This window comes from Salmo salar, chromosome ssa10 (assembly GCF_905237065.1).
Source record: "Salmo salar chromosome ssa10, Ssal_v3.1, whole genome shotgun sequence".
Classification (NCBI taxonomy): Eukaryota; Metazoa; Chordata; class Actinopteri; order Salmoniformes; family Salmonidae; genus Salmo; species Salmo salar.
This window is the reverse complement of record NC_059451.1, coordinates 81,575,468-81,591,376: the sequence shown is the minus strand read 5'-3', so window position 1 is coordinate 81,591,376 and position 15,909 is coordinate 81,575,468.

Here is a 15,909-nt window from a genome sequence, read left to right as displayed (position 1 = left end):
CCTATGCATAAATATAGCAGCAGTTAACAATGAACGGCCAGAAAGGGAGTTCAATAGCGTGCTGCAGCAGGCTAATTTATCAATGGCTACATAGCATAGCATGGTAAGTAAGCAAGCAATATAAAGCTAACAAAAGTAGCAAGCATAGCAATAAAGCAAGCTTAGTTAGCATTAACAGGTGACCATTAACACTACAAGTGCCAAGTAGAACAGATCAATAGACTCAAAATGGCTGCTTGACTGAGCCCCTAGCATTTCACAGCCATTAGCAGCCAATATCAATTATACAAAACAAACAATGGTGAGAGTCCTCTTCTTCTCCTCTAGGGTAGACAGAGCAGGTAGGGTAGACAGATCAGGTGGGGTAGACAGAGCAGGTAGGGTTGACAGAGCAGGTAGGGTGAACAGAGCAGGATGGGTGGACGGAGCAGGTAGGGTAGACAGTGCAGGTAGGGTACACAGAGCAGGTTGGGTACACAAAGCAGGTAGGGTAGACGGAGCAGGTAGGGTAGACAGAGCAGGTAGAGTAGACGGAGCAGGTAGGGTGAACAGAGCAGGTAGCGTAAACAGAGCAGGTAGGGTAACAGAGCAGGTAGGGTAGACAGAGCAGGTAGGGTTGACAGAGCAGGTAGGGTTGACAGAGCAGGTAGGGTTGACAGAGCAGGTAGGGTGAACAGAGCAGGATGGGTGGACGGAGCAGGTAGGGTAGACAGTGCAGGTAGGGTACACAGAGCAGGTTGGGTACACAAAGCAGGTAGGGTAGACGGAGCAGGTAGGGTAGACAGAGCAGGTAGAGTAGACGGAGCAGGTAGGGTGAACAGAGCAGGTAGCGTAAACAGAGCAGGTAGGGTAACAGAGCAGGTAGGGTAGACAGAGCAGGTAGGGTAAACAGAGCAGGTAGGTTAGACTGAGCAGGTTAGGTAGACAGTGCAGGTACGGTTGACAGAGCAGGTAGGGTAAACAGAGCAGGTAGGGTAAACAGAGCAGGTAGAGTAAACAGAGCAGGTAGGGTGAACTGAGCAGGTAGGGAGAACTGAGCAGGTAGGGTAACAGAGCAGGTAGGGTAAAAAGAGCAGGTAGGGTGGACAGAGCAGGTTAAGTAGACAGAGCAGGTAGGGTAGACAGAGCAGGTAGGGTGGACAGAGCAGGTTAAGTAGACAGAGCAGGTAGGGTAGACAGAGCAGGTAGGGTAAATAGAGCAGGTAGGGTTAACTGAGCAGGTAGGGTGAGCAGGTAGGGGAACAGAGCAGGTAGGGTCCACAGAGCAGGTAGAGTTGACAGAGCAGGTTGGGTACACGGAGCAGGTAGGGTAACAGAGCAGGTAGGGTAGACAGAGCGAGTCGGGTAGACAGAGCAGGTAGGGTGGACAGAGCAGGTAGGGTAAAAAGAGCAGGTAGAGTAAACAGAGCAGGTAGGGTAGGCAGAGCAGGTAGGGTAGACAGAGCAGGTAGGGTGTACAGAGCAGGTCGGGTGAACTGAGCAGGTAGGGTAAACAGAGCAGGTAGGGTAAACAGAGCAGGTAAGGTTCACGGAGCAGGTAGGGTAGACAGAGCAGGTAGGCTAAAACAGAGCAGGTAGGGTTGACAGAGCAGGTAGGGTTGACAGAGCAGGTAGGGTAAACAGAGCAGGTAGGGTAACAGAGCAGGTAGGGTAGACAGAGCAGGTAGGGTAAACAGAGCAGGTAAGGTTCACGGAGCAGGTAGGGTTGACAGACCAGGTAGGGTGAAACAGAGTAGGTAGGGTTGACAGAGCAGGTAGGGTTAACAGAGCAGGTAGGGTAACAGAGCAGGTAGGGTAGACAGAGAAGGTAGGGTAACAGAGCAGGTAGGGTAGACAGAGCAGGTAGGGTTAACAGAGCAGGTAGGGTAGACAGAGCAGGTAGGGTGACAGTGCAGGTAGGGTGAACAGAGCAGGTAGGGTAGACAGAGCAGGTAGTGTAGACAGAGCAGGTAGGGTAGGAAAGCAGGTAGGGTGAACAAAGCAGGTAGGGTGGACAGAGCAGGTAGGGTTAACAAAGCAGGTAGGGTAAACAGAGCAGGTAGAGTTGACGGAGCAGGTAGGGTGAACAGAGCAGGTAGCGTAAACAGAGCAGGTACGGTAACAGAGCAGGTAGGGTTGACAGAGCAGGTAGGGTGAACTGAGCAGGTAGGGTGAACTGAGCAGGTAGGGTAGACAGAGCAGGTAGGGTAAACAGAGCAGGTAGGGTTGTCTGAGCAGGTTAGGTAGACAGAGCAGGTAGGGTAGACAGAGCAGGTAGGGTAGACAGAGCAGGTAGGGTAAACAGAGCAGGTAGGGTACACAGAGCAGGTAGGGTAGCCAGAGCAGGTAGGGTAAACAGAGCAGGTAGGGTAAACAGAGCAGGTAGGGTAGCCAGAGCAGGTAGGGTGAACTGAGCAGGTAGGGTGAACTGAGCAGGTAGGGTAGACAGAGCAGGTAGGGTAACAGAGCAGGTAGGGTTGTCTGAGCAGGTTAGGTAGACAGAGCAGGTAGGGTAGACAGAGCAGGTAGGGTAGACAGAGCAGGTAGGGTGAAATGAGCAGGTAGGGTGAGGCAGGTAGGGTATACAGAGCAGGTAGGGTGGACAGAGCAGGTAGGGTTGACAAAGCGGGTTGCGTCCACGGAGCAGGTAGGGTGCACAGAGCAGGTAGGGTGTACAGAGAAGGTAGGGTAAACAGAGCAGGTAGGGTAAACAGAGCAGGTAGGGTATACAGAGCAGGTAGGGTAAACAGAGCAGGTAGGGTGAACAGAGCAGGTAAGGTTCACGGAGCAGGTAGGGTAGACAGAGCAGGTAGGGTAAACAGAGCAGGTAGGGTCGACAGAGCAGGTAGGGTAAACAGAGCAGGTAGGGTAAACAGAGCAGGTAGGGTAACAGAGCAGGTAGGGTAACAGAGCAGGTAGGGTGACCTGAGCAGGTAGGGTGACCTGAGCAGGTAAGATAGACAGAGCAGGTAGGGAACACAGAGCAGGTAGGGTAGACAGAGCAGGTAGGGTAAACAGAGCAGGTAGGGTTGACAGAGCAGGTAAGGTGACAGTGCAGGTAGGGTAGACAGAGCAGGTAGGGTAGACAGAGCAGGTAGTGTAGATAGAGCAGGTAGGGTAGGAAAGCAGGTAGGGTGAACAAAGCAGGTAGGGGGGACAGAGCAGGTAGGGTAACAAAGCAGATAGAGTAAACAGAGCAGGTAGGGTGAACAGAGCAGGTAGGGTAGATAGTGCAGGTAGGGTAGTCAAAGCAGGTAGAGTAAACAGAGCAGGTAGGGTAAACAGAGCAGGTAGGGTAGATAGAGCAGGTAGGGTGAACTGAGCAGGTAGGGTGAGCAGGTAGGGTAGACAGAGCAGGTAGGGTAGACAGAGCAGGTAGGGTTGACAGAGCAGGTTGGATAGACAGAGCAGGTAGGGTAACAGAGCTAGTCGGGTAGACAGAGCAGGTAGGGTGCACAGAGCAGGTAGGGTGGACAGAGCAGGTAGGGTAGACAGAGCAGGTAGGGTAGACAGAGCAGTTAGGGTAAACAGAGCAGGTAGGGTGAACTGAGCAGGTAGGGTGCACAGAGCAGGTAGGGTAGACAGAGCAGGTAGGGTAAACAGAGCAGGTAAGGTTCACGGAGCAGGTAGGGTGAACAGAGCAGGTAGGGTAAACAGAGCAGGTAGGGTAACAGAGCAGGTAGTGTAGACAGCAGGTAGGGTGGACAGAGCAGGTAGGGTAAACAGAGCAGGTAGGGTGAACTGAGCAGGTAGGGTGAAAAGAGCAGGTCAGGTGAACAGAGCAGGTAGGGTTCACGGAGCAGGTACGGTAAACAGAGCAGGTATGGTAAACAGAGCAGGTAGGGTGACCAGAGCAGTTAGGGTTCACGGAGCAGGTAGGGTCCTCAGAGCAGGTAGGGTGAACAGAGCAGGTAGGGTGAACAGAGCAGGTTGGGTACACAGAGCAGGTAGGGTAAACAGACCAGGTAGGGTAGACAGAGCAGGTAAGGTTCACGGAGCAGGTAGGGTGCCCAGAGCAGGTAGGGTAAACAGAGCAGGTAGGGTCGACAGAGCAGGTAGAGTGGACAGTGCAGGTAGGGTAGGCAGAGCAGGTAGGGTGAACAGAGCAGGTAGGGTAGACTGAGCAGGTAGGATGAAAAGAGCAGGTAGGGTAGACAGAGCAGGTAGGGTTAACAGAGCAGGTAGGGTAGACAGAGCAGGTAGAGTGACAGTGCAGGTAGGGTAGGCAGAGCAGGTAGGGTGAACAGAGCAGGTAGGGTCGACAGAGCAGGTAGGGTGGACAGAGCAGGTAGGTTAGACTGAGCAGGTAGGGTAACAGAGCAGGTAGCGTAAACAGAGCAGGTAGGGTTAACAGAGCAGGTAGGGTTAACAGAGCAGGTAGGGTAGACAGAGCAGGTAGGGTAGACAAAGCAGGTAGGGTTAACAGAGCAGGTAGGGTAGACAGAGCAGGTAGGGTCGACAAAGCAGGTAGCGTAAACAGAGCAGGTAGGGTGGACAGAGCATGTAGGGTGAACTGAGCAGGTAGGGTGAGCAGGTAGGGTGGACAGAGCAGGTAGGGTGGACAGTGCAGGTAAGGTTGACAGAGCAGGTAGGGTGAACAGAGCAGGTAGGGTAGACAGAGCAGGTAGGGTGAACAGCGCAGGTAGGGTAGACAGAGCAGGTAGGGTAAACAGAGCAGGTAGGTTAGACTGAGCAGGTAGGGTAACAGAGCAGGTAGCGTAAACAGAGCAGGTAGGGTGGACAGAGCAGGTAGGGTAAACAGAGCAGGTAGGGTGAACAGAGCAGGCAGGGTAGACAGAGCAGGTAGGGTAGACAGAGCAGGTAGGGTGAACAGCACAGGTAGGGTAGACTGAGCAGGCCGGGTAAACAGAGCAGGTAGGGTAGACAGAGCAGGTAGGGTAAACAGAGCAGGTAGCGTAGACAGAGCAGGTAGGGTTGACAGAGCAGGTAGGGTGACAGAGCAGGTAGGGTGAACAGAGCAGGTAGGGTAGACAGAGCAGGTAGGGTTGACAGTGCAGGTAGGGTGACAGAGCAGGTAGGGTGAACAGAGCAGGTAGGGTGGACAGAGCAGGTAGGGTAGACAGAGCAGGTAGGGTGAACAGAGTAGGTAGGGTAGACTGAGCAGGTAGGGTGGACTGAGCAGGTAGCGTAAACAGAGCAGGTAGGGTGGACAGAGCAGGTAGGGTATACAGAGCAGGTAGGGTGAACAGAGCAGGCAGGGTAGACTGAGCAGGTAGGGTAGACAGAGCAGGTAGGGTAGACAGAGCAGGTAGGGTGGACAGAGCAGGTAGGGTAGACAGAGCAGGTAGGGTAAACAGAGTAGGTAGGGTAGACCGAGCAGGTAGGGTAGACTGAACAGGTAGCGTAAACAGAGCAGGTAGGGTGGACAGAGCAGGTAGGGTAAACAGAGCAGGTAGGGTGAACAGAGCAGGCAGGGTAGACTGAGCAGGTAGGGTAGCAGAGCAGGTAGGGTAGACAGAGCGAGTCGGGTAGACAGAGCAGGTAGGGTGGACAGAGCAGGTAGGGTAAAAAGAGCAGGTAGAGTAAACAGAGCAGGTAGGGTAGGCAGAGCAGGTAGGGTAGACAGAGCAGGTAGGGTGTACAGAGCAGGTCGGGTGAACTGAGCAGGTAGGGTAAACAGAGCAGGTAGGGTGGACAGAGCAGGTAGGGTGTACAGAGCAGGTAGGGTGAACAGAGCAGGCAGGGTAGACTGAGCAGGTAGGGTAGACAGAGCAGGTAGGGTAGACAGAGCAGGTAGGGTGGACAGAGCAGGTAGGGTAGACAGAGCAGGTAGGGTAAACAGAGTAGGTAGGGTAGACCGAGCAGGTAGGGTAGACTGAACAGGTAGCGTAAACAGAGCAGGTAGGGTGGACAGAGCAGGTAGGGTAAACAGAGCAGGTAGGGTGAACAGAGCAGGCAGGGTAGACTGAGCAGGTAGGGTAGACAGAGCAGGTAGGGTAGACAGAGCAGGTAGGGTAGACAGAGCAGGTAGGGTTAACAGAGCAGGTAGGGTGGACAGAGCAGGTAGGGTGAACAGAGTAGGTAGGTATCAGATGGATTATAAAAAATTCAAAACATTTGGCCTATCTTCATCCATTGTCCAACTGTTGTATTTATTGGAATTGATTTAACAATTCGTTGCTACTGTCTTGATTGGAATTGTTGCTTCACAGTTATGTTTTGAGCTCTGTTGTGAATCTATGACGAATACTCTCCATACTACAACTTTTAGCTGTCTGTCTTTATTCAACTTAGATATCTACTCTTCAACCTATCCTTGGTAACACTGGGCAGCCATTGTGAATAAAACCAAGTTATTGTTTCCAATACGACAACCGTGCCAAGGAAGCACATCTGCTGTATGAGAGAGCTTCCAACTCTCAATTCATTATTAATACTGAATCTCATCTGGGTCAAGGCACAGGAAATGTAATTACATTGTAATGCCCACATGTCATCATTTCCTAAAGTGCTGTCAGGAAAATAAAGTCATTCAAACATGTGGCCATGCAGCCAAAAATAAACAACAATACATACAGCCCCTTATGACAATGACAGAGAGAGTAGGCAGATGGAGGATGCATAGCCAGCCGTTCACTTGGGAACTCACCCACTCTCTATAATCTTGGCAACTAGCAATACAAATATCAAAAAGGCTACAGCATTAAGCAGTCATACTCAGTGTTGGTAGCTACTTCAGGGTATTTGTGTTTGAAACTAGCTTGGGGAAATGGCTATTCTCGGCCCCCAGTGCTCCTTTCAGCTCCTATGGGATATTATACTGTAACCTGATACTGTACAAGCTTCGTAGTGACAGTTCTCCTTGACTCTTTTAGAAATCACTTCCAATACTAGACTTGTTGTGATTATACAATCTTCATTCGTCCTGTGCAGGAGCCATGACAATTGACTTGTCTGGTAAACATGTATTTGAATAATTGGGATAAGACATATGATTTCAAGTCTGGAATACATGTATTTGAATAGTTGGGATAAGGCATATGATTTCAAGCCTGAAGCATTCCAAGTCTGGCATTATCCAAAATGGTGAGAGATCATATAAATACAGACAATGTTCCTATTGCTAAGATACATTCATTCCTATTATGGTGAGTTATTAATAAGCCTATGTACTTGTTACCTACAAGCTTCAAGTTTACAATACAGGTCAATGGTAAGTAAAAATCCTGCTTTTGCAATGGAACACTTGATATTGGTCTGATTTCTTTTTCTTGGTGCCATCTAGTGAGCGTGGTTTGGAATTACAGAGATTTTACCAATATATTAGTAGAAGTACTGGATCAGAACAGGTGGCGTCACCGTGGTTCTACTGTATGGAGGCTGGGGAGAGTTGATACTTTGGTCTTATGTACACTGAACAAAAATATAAATGCAACATGTAAAGTGTTGGTCCCGCTATTTCATGAGTTGAAATAAAAAAATCCCAGAAATGTTCCATATGCACAAAAAGCTTATTTCTCTCATATTTTGTGTTTACATTTGTTTTACATCCCTTTTAGTGAGCATTTCTCCTTTGCCAAGATAATCCATCCACCTGACAGGTGTGGCTTGTGCTGGGGAAAATAAAAGGCCTCTCTAAAATGTGCAGTTTTGTCACACAACACAATGCCACTGATGTCTCGAGTTTTGAGGGAGCGTGCAACGGGCATGCTGGCTGCAGGAATGTCCAATGGAGCTGTTACCAGATAATATCATTGTTAATTGATCTACCAAAAGCCCCCTCCAACGTTGTTTCAGAGAATTTGGAAGTACATCCAACCGGCCTTACAACCACAGACCACAGACCACGTGCACCGCGACAGCCCAGGACCTCCACATCCGACTTCTTCATCTGCGGGATCGTCTGAGGAGGAGGCGGGTGCTGAGGAGTATTTCTGTCTGTAATAAAGCCCTTTTTGGAGGGGAAAAACTCATTTTGATTGGCTAGGCCTGGCTCCCCAGTGGGTGGACCTGGCTCCCCAGTGGGTGGGCCTATGCCCTCTCAGGCCCACCCATGGCTGCGCCCCTGCCCAGTCGTGTGTGAACTCCATCGATTAGGGCCTAATTTATTCATTTCAATTGACTGATTTCCTTCTATGAACTGTTATTCAGTAAAATCTTTGAAATTGTTACATGTTGCATTTATATTTTTTGATCAGTATATATTCTACATTCAGCCATATATATTTTATGACATCTAGTTTTTCAGTTTAGAGAGAGTGTAAATCTAAGAATAAAAGTGTTCAATTTACACACCTTACTCAAGACAGTATTTTGAATCCGTTCCTATTGGGCAAAACATAATCTGCCGGAATCACAATTAAAACAATCTGTAAACGCATCCAACGAGTTTGTAGAGTCACAAGCTTGATGTAGTCATTGCGGTCTCGGAATATGGGCCAAATACTACATTTCTGACTACTTTAACCCTCTACTGCACATCGGTGCCATCAGGCAACAGAAAACCTGTTTACTCCTCACACAACCCCATATTACTTTAAAAACAATCCTACACATGACAATGAGGTGCAGAAGTTGGTATGATGTATCAATTAAGGGATGGGACCTTCTTTCATGAAGCAGAGCAACATAAGCGCATGGTGTGAGTGAAGGGTAAGATACATTGCTCTAAAGAAGCATATTTGATTTAATATATATTTCAAAAATGCCGTTTTCTTGTTGCCTCAGGACAATGTTGTGCAGTTAGGCAACTTTTTTGTTGGCTCAGGGCAACGTTGTTCAGTTCAGTTTTAGGGCAATGTCATTCTCAATGATAGACACGTAATTTGATGTAAAATGATGGCTTGGTCAATATCTTTGCCAAAATATCCACTGACATTCACAGGCAATGGACACAGCGACATTCTATTGGCGAAAGGATCCTAATGGAGCAGTCCTCCTGTCGTGAGGACAGTGAGCTGGAGGACAGTGACAGCGAGGAAGAATCAGGTTTGAGAGGGAGTGAAATACTAGTTTATGCCCCCAACTTGTATTTCCTGATGAAAACAGTGCTTGTTTCTATTATATTTCACTTAAGAAATGTTTCCCGAAAAGATCACATTTTCCTTGGTGTTTCTGTAACCTTATGGCACAGCGTCGCCCTGAGGCAACACTCTGGGTGTGTGGGTAAAAGTGACCCGTTTTATTATTGATACATCATCAGTGTGATGAGACAGCCGAAGTCTCATCACCATTTTAAAAGGTATTTCAAATGTATTTTAATGAAGTTAATAGTAAAGGTACAGTATATACATGTGTGGTTTGGATAAAGTGCAGTAGTCGATTGCTCATTCTCATTGGTTAATAAGTGTGGGCGGGTTCGAGGAGAAAAGGTATATATACTGTGCTCAGGTGAACACCATTTTGCAATGTGCTCCATAGCAGTTTGTTTGTTGTGTCCCGTATGTACAGACAGTTGATTTAGGCTATTCCCAGTAAGGAGAGCATTAGGTTCTGTTTAGAGCTGGAAAAGGGGTAATTCCTTTTATGCTGTTCAGCATTTAGGCCTAGTCTTAGCTGCAGCAGGAACCCCATTGAGGAGCTGAGCTTTAGACTCACCGTCATTTTTGTCCGTTTTCATATCCTGAATGTTGCTGCTAAGGAGACAAGCCATGTATCCTGAAACCCTGCATCTGTAATAAATTCAAGTATTGTTTTTGTACAATCATGGGTCCTCATTCCCACCTATCACCTCCTTTGGCTATTCTGGGTCTACAATCAGAAAGACTTCATCTTCCAAAAAATCATATGGAATTGTTTTTCCATTAAAAACCAAAATGTGTGCAGTAGAGGTTAAGTGAATTTGGCCAAATACTTATGACTTCTTCAATTGAGGGGGGGGGACTAGATACATAAAGTGCTTTCATTTTTAAACAGTAAAACAGATATTGATTATTTTTTTATTTTTTTACATTCAAATTAAAGGTGACATTTGGTACTGTCGCCTCATTAAACATTTGATCTCAATTCCAAAACACGTAGCTTCACTCTCCAAATAAATACGGACGGGAGTGAATGCCTAATCCACAAAAGCTGTAAACCCAGGGCTAACATGTGCAGACTTTATGGAGATGGAGAGAACATCAAACAAATAATGGGTTGAGTTCTCCCACAGCTTTATGCACTGTCAGATTCAAACAACCTACTATGAGGTCTGCAGCTCACCCAGTGTTTCACTGTATCAGAATACATTACAGCTTACGTGTTGGCTCACTACCTTGAGTGTATATTAAGAAGGGGACTGAGGCTCATAGACCACATCGGTGTTGTTTTAGAATAAGGGGTGCTGTAGATCCGCTGGTGTTGCTAATCTGTCTGTCTGGATTATGGGCTCAGGGAGCGAGCAGAGGGATCAGAGAGAGTTAGATCGAGAGCCAACGGACTAAAGCTACAGAGACGACCTGCAAACAGACAAGCAGCCGAACAACTACAACCTCTGACATCTGGACCGAGCTGAAAGAACTAAGAGAGGTGGTGGTGGAATGGAGAATAGAGCTGAGGAACACGGAAGCCAGACTGAAGGACAGCGAGGACCAGGCGGAGGAGCAACAACTTTAGCTTAGGCTGATCAAGGAGGATGTGGAGGAGCTGAAGACAGGAAATGCAGCCCAAGCTGATGAACTGTCAGCTATGGAGGCCAGAGTGACAGCCAGTGAGAGTGGGAACGCCAGAGTCACAGTCAGTGAGAGGGAGGTGGAGGAGCTAAAGGCAGAGAGCCCAGTCAGACCAAAGGTGGCTTTCTCTGCTAGTTGGACTAATTTAGGACAAGTAGGACCATTCAATAATGAATATTGGTATACAGTAGAGTCTTCAACACTGGCATGACCTACAACCCAACTGCAAGCATCTTCACAGCACCAGTGAAAAAAGTATACTACTTCAGACGTACAGCCCATGATTACCACACTATACATTATATGACCGTTTTCCTCCACCACAATAATCAGAAAGTTATGGATAATTCTACATATGATTCTAATGGATAGGATGCACGTGTGTCTAATACATTGTCTTTAGAGCTGGAGGAGGGCGATGTGGTCTCGATACGTCTCCCCAAAGACCACGGAGTCCATTGCAATGGTTCCCAAAGCACATTCAGTGGCTTCCTACTCTTCCCTATGTGAGGGGAGCACCATACTGTACTGCTGCAATGAACTGCTGTAACAAAAAGCTTTCTGATGTGAGCAGTTCTGGCGTTAAGATGTTCCTTCAAAATCACTAAAAAGCCATTTAAAAATAATTATGGTGGTTGTGTTATTTTGTTGAAGGGTGAATGTCTTCAGAGCATTGAGTCGATTGATTTCCCCCGTGTCTTTATTCCAACTTCCATACATTTTTACCCCATTCAGTTGGATAAAGCCGCTGGATACAGACTTAATCATGGTGATTGTGAAGCGGAATGCTTCAGCAGCTGTGACGATGATGTCCGGTCCTTAGACTCGTGAATGATAGTCATGAGAGTCTGAGGAGACGTGAGCCTTATGTCATTGTGACGTTCTGGGGCTACAGCTGATCGACGACACACAGACACGCACACACACACACACACACAAGCAATATTTGTCAGACCATGAGACATCCCGAAAATTGGTCCTCTCACAAAATCGTCTGTAGCGTCCGAACAGTTTGGCTTACAAACTATTACAGCAGATAGGCACATACACACACACACACACACACACACACACACACACACACACACCGTCAGAAGCTGCTACTTACTGTCTGTAATAGTGACTCAGTCACATCAGGGGGTGCATGGCCGAGCTCCCTGCATGGTAAGCTCAGACAAATAACATTGTTCTTTGTTTACTATAATAACACATATTACCAGTGACAGTAACGCTAAATATATGTACATTCCATTCAGTCAAAACAATGAAACCACACATTTCGGTATTTACCTTCTAGGCACAAACAGGTTGAGTCAACGTTGTTTCCATGTCCTTTGTCAACATATTGTGACGAGGAATTTACGCGGGGAATCCATTGGATTTGAAAAAAGTCATCAACTGTTGTTTTGAGGGTGACATTTCAACCAAATGATTGTCATCATGGCAACCAAATTTCAAACCTTGCATAAAATATGTTGAAATTGTGACTTTCAGATCGTCAACGTTATATCTTTCTCAGAAAACAAGCAGTAGGCTGGGCAGGTCCTCCTACTGGAGAATTGATCTACTATATCTACAGCTACCATCTGGTCTCCCATCCAGGGTTTAACTAAGCCCTGCAATGATATTTGTCCCTGACTACTACCAATGTGCTATCTTGAGAGTGACCGTTGAGAGATCACCACTTAAAAACGAAAACAATTCACTGTTGCAAAGTCATTCCAAAGGGTAGGTATAAAAGAGCCAATGAAATGTGACCATACTTTCTCACTCATATATCATCAATGATGCTATTTTATATAGCATTTGGGAAGTGATCAACATCTATTGTTTCAATTCAACACAGAATTCAACCAGAAATAGACAATACAATAGGGCTAGGTTTTCAAGCTCTGGTTGATTTCAAATGTAATGATATTTCATGATATTGTTTGTGGTTGTCAACACGGACAAATGTCAACATTTGAAACATTTGCTTGGATAGTTCCATCTGTGCAACTGACTTAGTCTGTCTTTAATTCCAGTTTGTCTACATATTAATAATGAATATGTTGGATTTACGTCTCCATCTCAACCAAGAATGTAAGTTAAAGAATAGGACTAAATCACATCAAACTTTATTTAAAGCACATTGAAAGTTTGATTTCTTTTAGTCCTATTTTTGTCTTTGATTTTTGATTGAGATGGGGACGTGAAATCAACATATAAATCATTAATTTGACATTACTGTAACTATAAATATCTTCTTATGTAATCAAATAAACCTTGCACCTTGTACTTTTAATGTAATCTCAACTGGAACCCGGGTCATTTGGTTCTGCTGTTAGATGAAGTACAGTGATAACACATTCATTTTACATTTTTACATTTTAGTCATTTAGCAGAGCATACATTTCATAAAAAAATTCTCCATACTGGTCCCCCATGGGAATCGAACCCACAACCCTGGCGTTGCAAACACCATGCTCTACCAACTGAGCCACATCTGTTGTATAAGCAAACTAAATATCTGACATTGTATCCCCATTTGAACGTTGCTTTTAAATGGTTGAAGGCGCAGTGATAGACATTTGGGTGACGACTAAACCAAAAATCAGACATTGTTTTTTTGCACTGGAATTTGGCTGTGCTTTTTAGATGGTTGAAAGCATAGTGAGAACATATTGAACATATGTCCAACATTTATCTAAATGAATCTAACTCTAACACCTGTTTGAGTGGGTGAATATAGGTTGTAATGTCATTGATCAACGTCTCAACCAGATATTACCCAATTATCCACGTTGAAATGACGTGGTGTGCCCACTGGGTATTCAGCATGGGGATATATTTGATATATCTCTTTCTCGTTGTCTTGCTATATATTACAGACTGTCATAGCTTTGCTTGGCAGTGTTCCTGCAGTGCAGTGCCTGCCTGCCTCCCCTCATCTGGGTTCCATTGTGTGGGTGTGCACAGAGCTGGCTCTGAATGGGCTTGACCATTCATCCTCAACGCTGAAGCTCATTAGAACTCTATAGAAGCACAATTGTGAGCCCCACATTAGACACTTCCTCGCTGCTGCCACAGACACCACACAAAGTGCCAGTTTGCTGCTAAGCTAAGCGCATTGTCTTCTGATTCATAGAGTCTGGCCCTCCATTCATGATATTAAGTTCGAGTGGTGGAATATCAATTGAGTGTGTAATGGCCCGGTATCTTTTTAAGAGGCCAGGGACAGAAAGGACTTCAGCTGGTCTGCACAGTGCTGGATCTCAACAGGACCATTGTGGAGCTCTGAATGGGGGACCCCACTTTTTCCCTCCAATAGAAAGTAGAATGGACATCAAATAAATTCACATGAACTTGCTTTCAGGGTATTTTCAAGAACTGCATTCCCAATGGCTCAATTATACCTCCCTCCCTTGGAATGCTACCTTGGAATCTGGCCCGTTAACAAGTTGTGAATCCTAACGATGCTTTTCATACCAAATATCAAATCTTACAAGATTACAAGCCATGCACAATCCGTTTGTTTATAAGCGTAGTCAAAATCATCAAGGAAATAACCCTCTTTGGTACAGAGCTGGAACGGAACAACTGAAAGAGGCTTACCCGTTACATCACCAGCTTCTCAAATGACACCTCTCTTACACAAACAACATAGCACTCATCTTGCAGCCATTATCCTAAGAGCTGCAGTGTGCTTTATGAATGTAACACTTTGCTTTTGCAGTATCTATTTATGTGGAGATTAATCGTCTCACACTGCTGCCTGTGGCTCAGCCTGTGCTTCACTGTGTCATGAACAAATGGCTCCCTTCCGCACCAGACAAAAGCCTATGGCTGTATCTCAAATAGCGGTCCATGTGGAGCATGTAAACCCGCATTAGGTACACACAGAGGTAGATAGCACAGCCTGAGCCCACTAACACCCCTCACACGAGACACCACAGTCGCTTTCTCCACTAGTCTGGGGAATATAAAACCTCAAATTTGATTACAAGCAACCTTTGGCTCCCTGGTGGCCAGACAATGGGCCCGGCTGTCTGGAGCAATTTCCATGCCCAGCATGAGGTGTCCCCCGAACCGTGCACCCCCCCTCGCCCTGCCCGGACATGCTTGTTTACTGTCCCCCAATTTTGTTTCATTTCAGTCGGCCTCCTTTTCCCCAGCTCCTCTATTATGAGGCTGGGTATCATTAGCAGGAGCAGTCAGATCAGGGTTACACGGTTACACGTGACGCCAGCCACCCATTGGCTAATATATACCACACGCAACCTCACTGTGTTTGTGTGTCTGTAGGCTTCAACTGTGCCTCTGAAATTCAATGAATGTATAACAACAGGTCTGGGTTTGAGTCCCAGTTCGGCTACTCCTGAATTCGTTGCAATATTATATACAGTGATAAACTGCAGCCGTTGTCCTATTCTTCTCACATAACCACTTCATTTGATCTTTGATATTTCAGCTCCACAGTACAGTAGGAGTGGAGTCTATAGTTTTGATCTCTTACAAAGTGTCTCCCTATCGTCCACATCAGAACCTGGGGTTAACTGTTGTAGATCCTTCACATACAGCACTGCATCAGCTTTGTGCATATTTCTGTCAAGCTGGACGGTAAGTCTTTTTAAAACAGGCAGAATCTAGCAACCGGGGGCAGAGTAACTTTCTATCTCAAGCAGGAACCCATAGGCCTGTCAAATATGTGAGTGCCATGCCATAGTGGAGTGGTCCAAATAGTCACTGAAGAGAAGAGGGAAGTGGCTGGAGAATAGCACTTAGGCCATTACAGAGGCAATCTGAAAGAGGTATTCATTGGTTTGAGTTCATAGAGTCAGAAGTTGAGTATGAATGACCTGTTGAGTCTGGCATTTGACTAGAAAACAAGGGAAAAAAGTTTCATTTAAATGTCAAGAATATTTCAATTCTGTGTCACACTTGGACAGTACTACACCATCAGAATAATTATACAATTGTTGACTTTTGAAAAATGTATTAATGAGAAAGCAGTGTGCAGAATCACATTCTATGTGGGAATTAGCTTTTTTTTCCTCGTTGGTCATCGTGCAACCAACTTAACACAAACGGTGACCTAGATCAAACCAAACCAAATAATATTATTATGCATTGTGTGAACGAAGCTGCAACTATTTAATTGCCCTCCATGCCTTTCTATGGGACACAATGGGTGCTCTGAAGGTGGCTGAAGAAAATAGAAAACTATTTACTGCAAGACTGAGAAATACATTTGGTCCACGTTAAACTTTGGCCAGCAGTCCATTGTCTTGGGTGTCTATCATTTAATAGGCAAGTTGACATAATGAATGGAGACGGA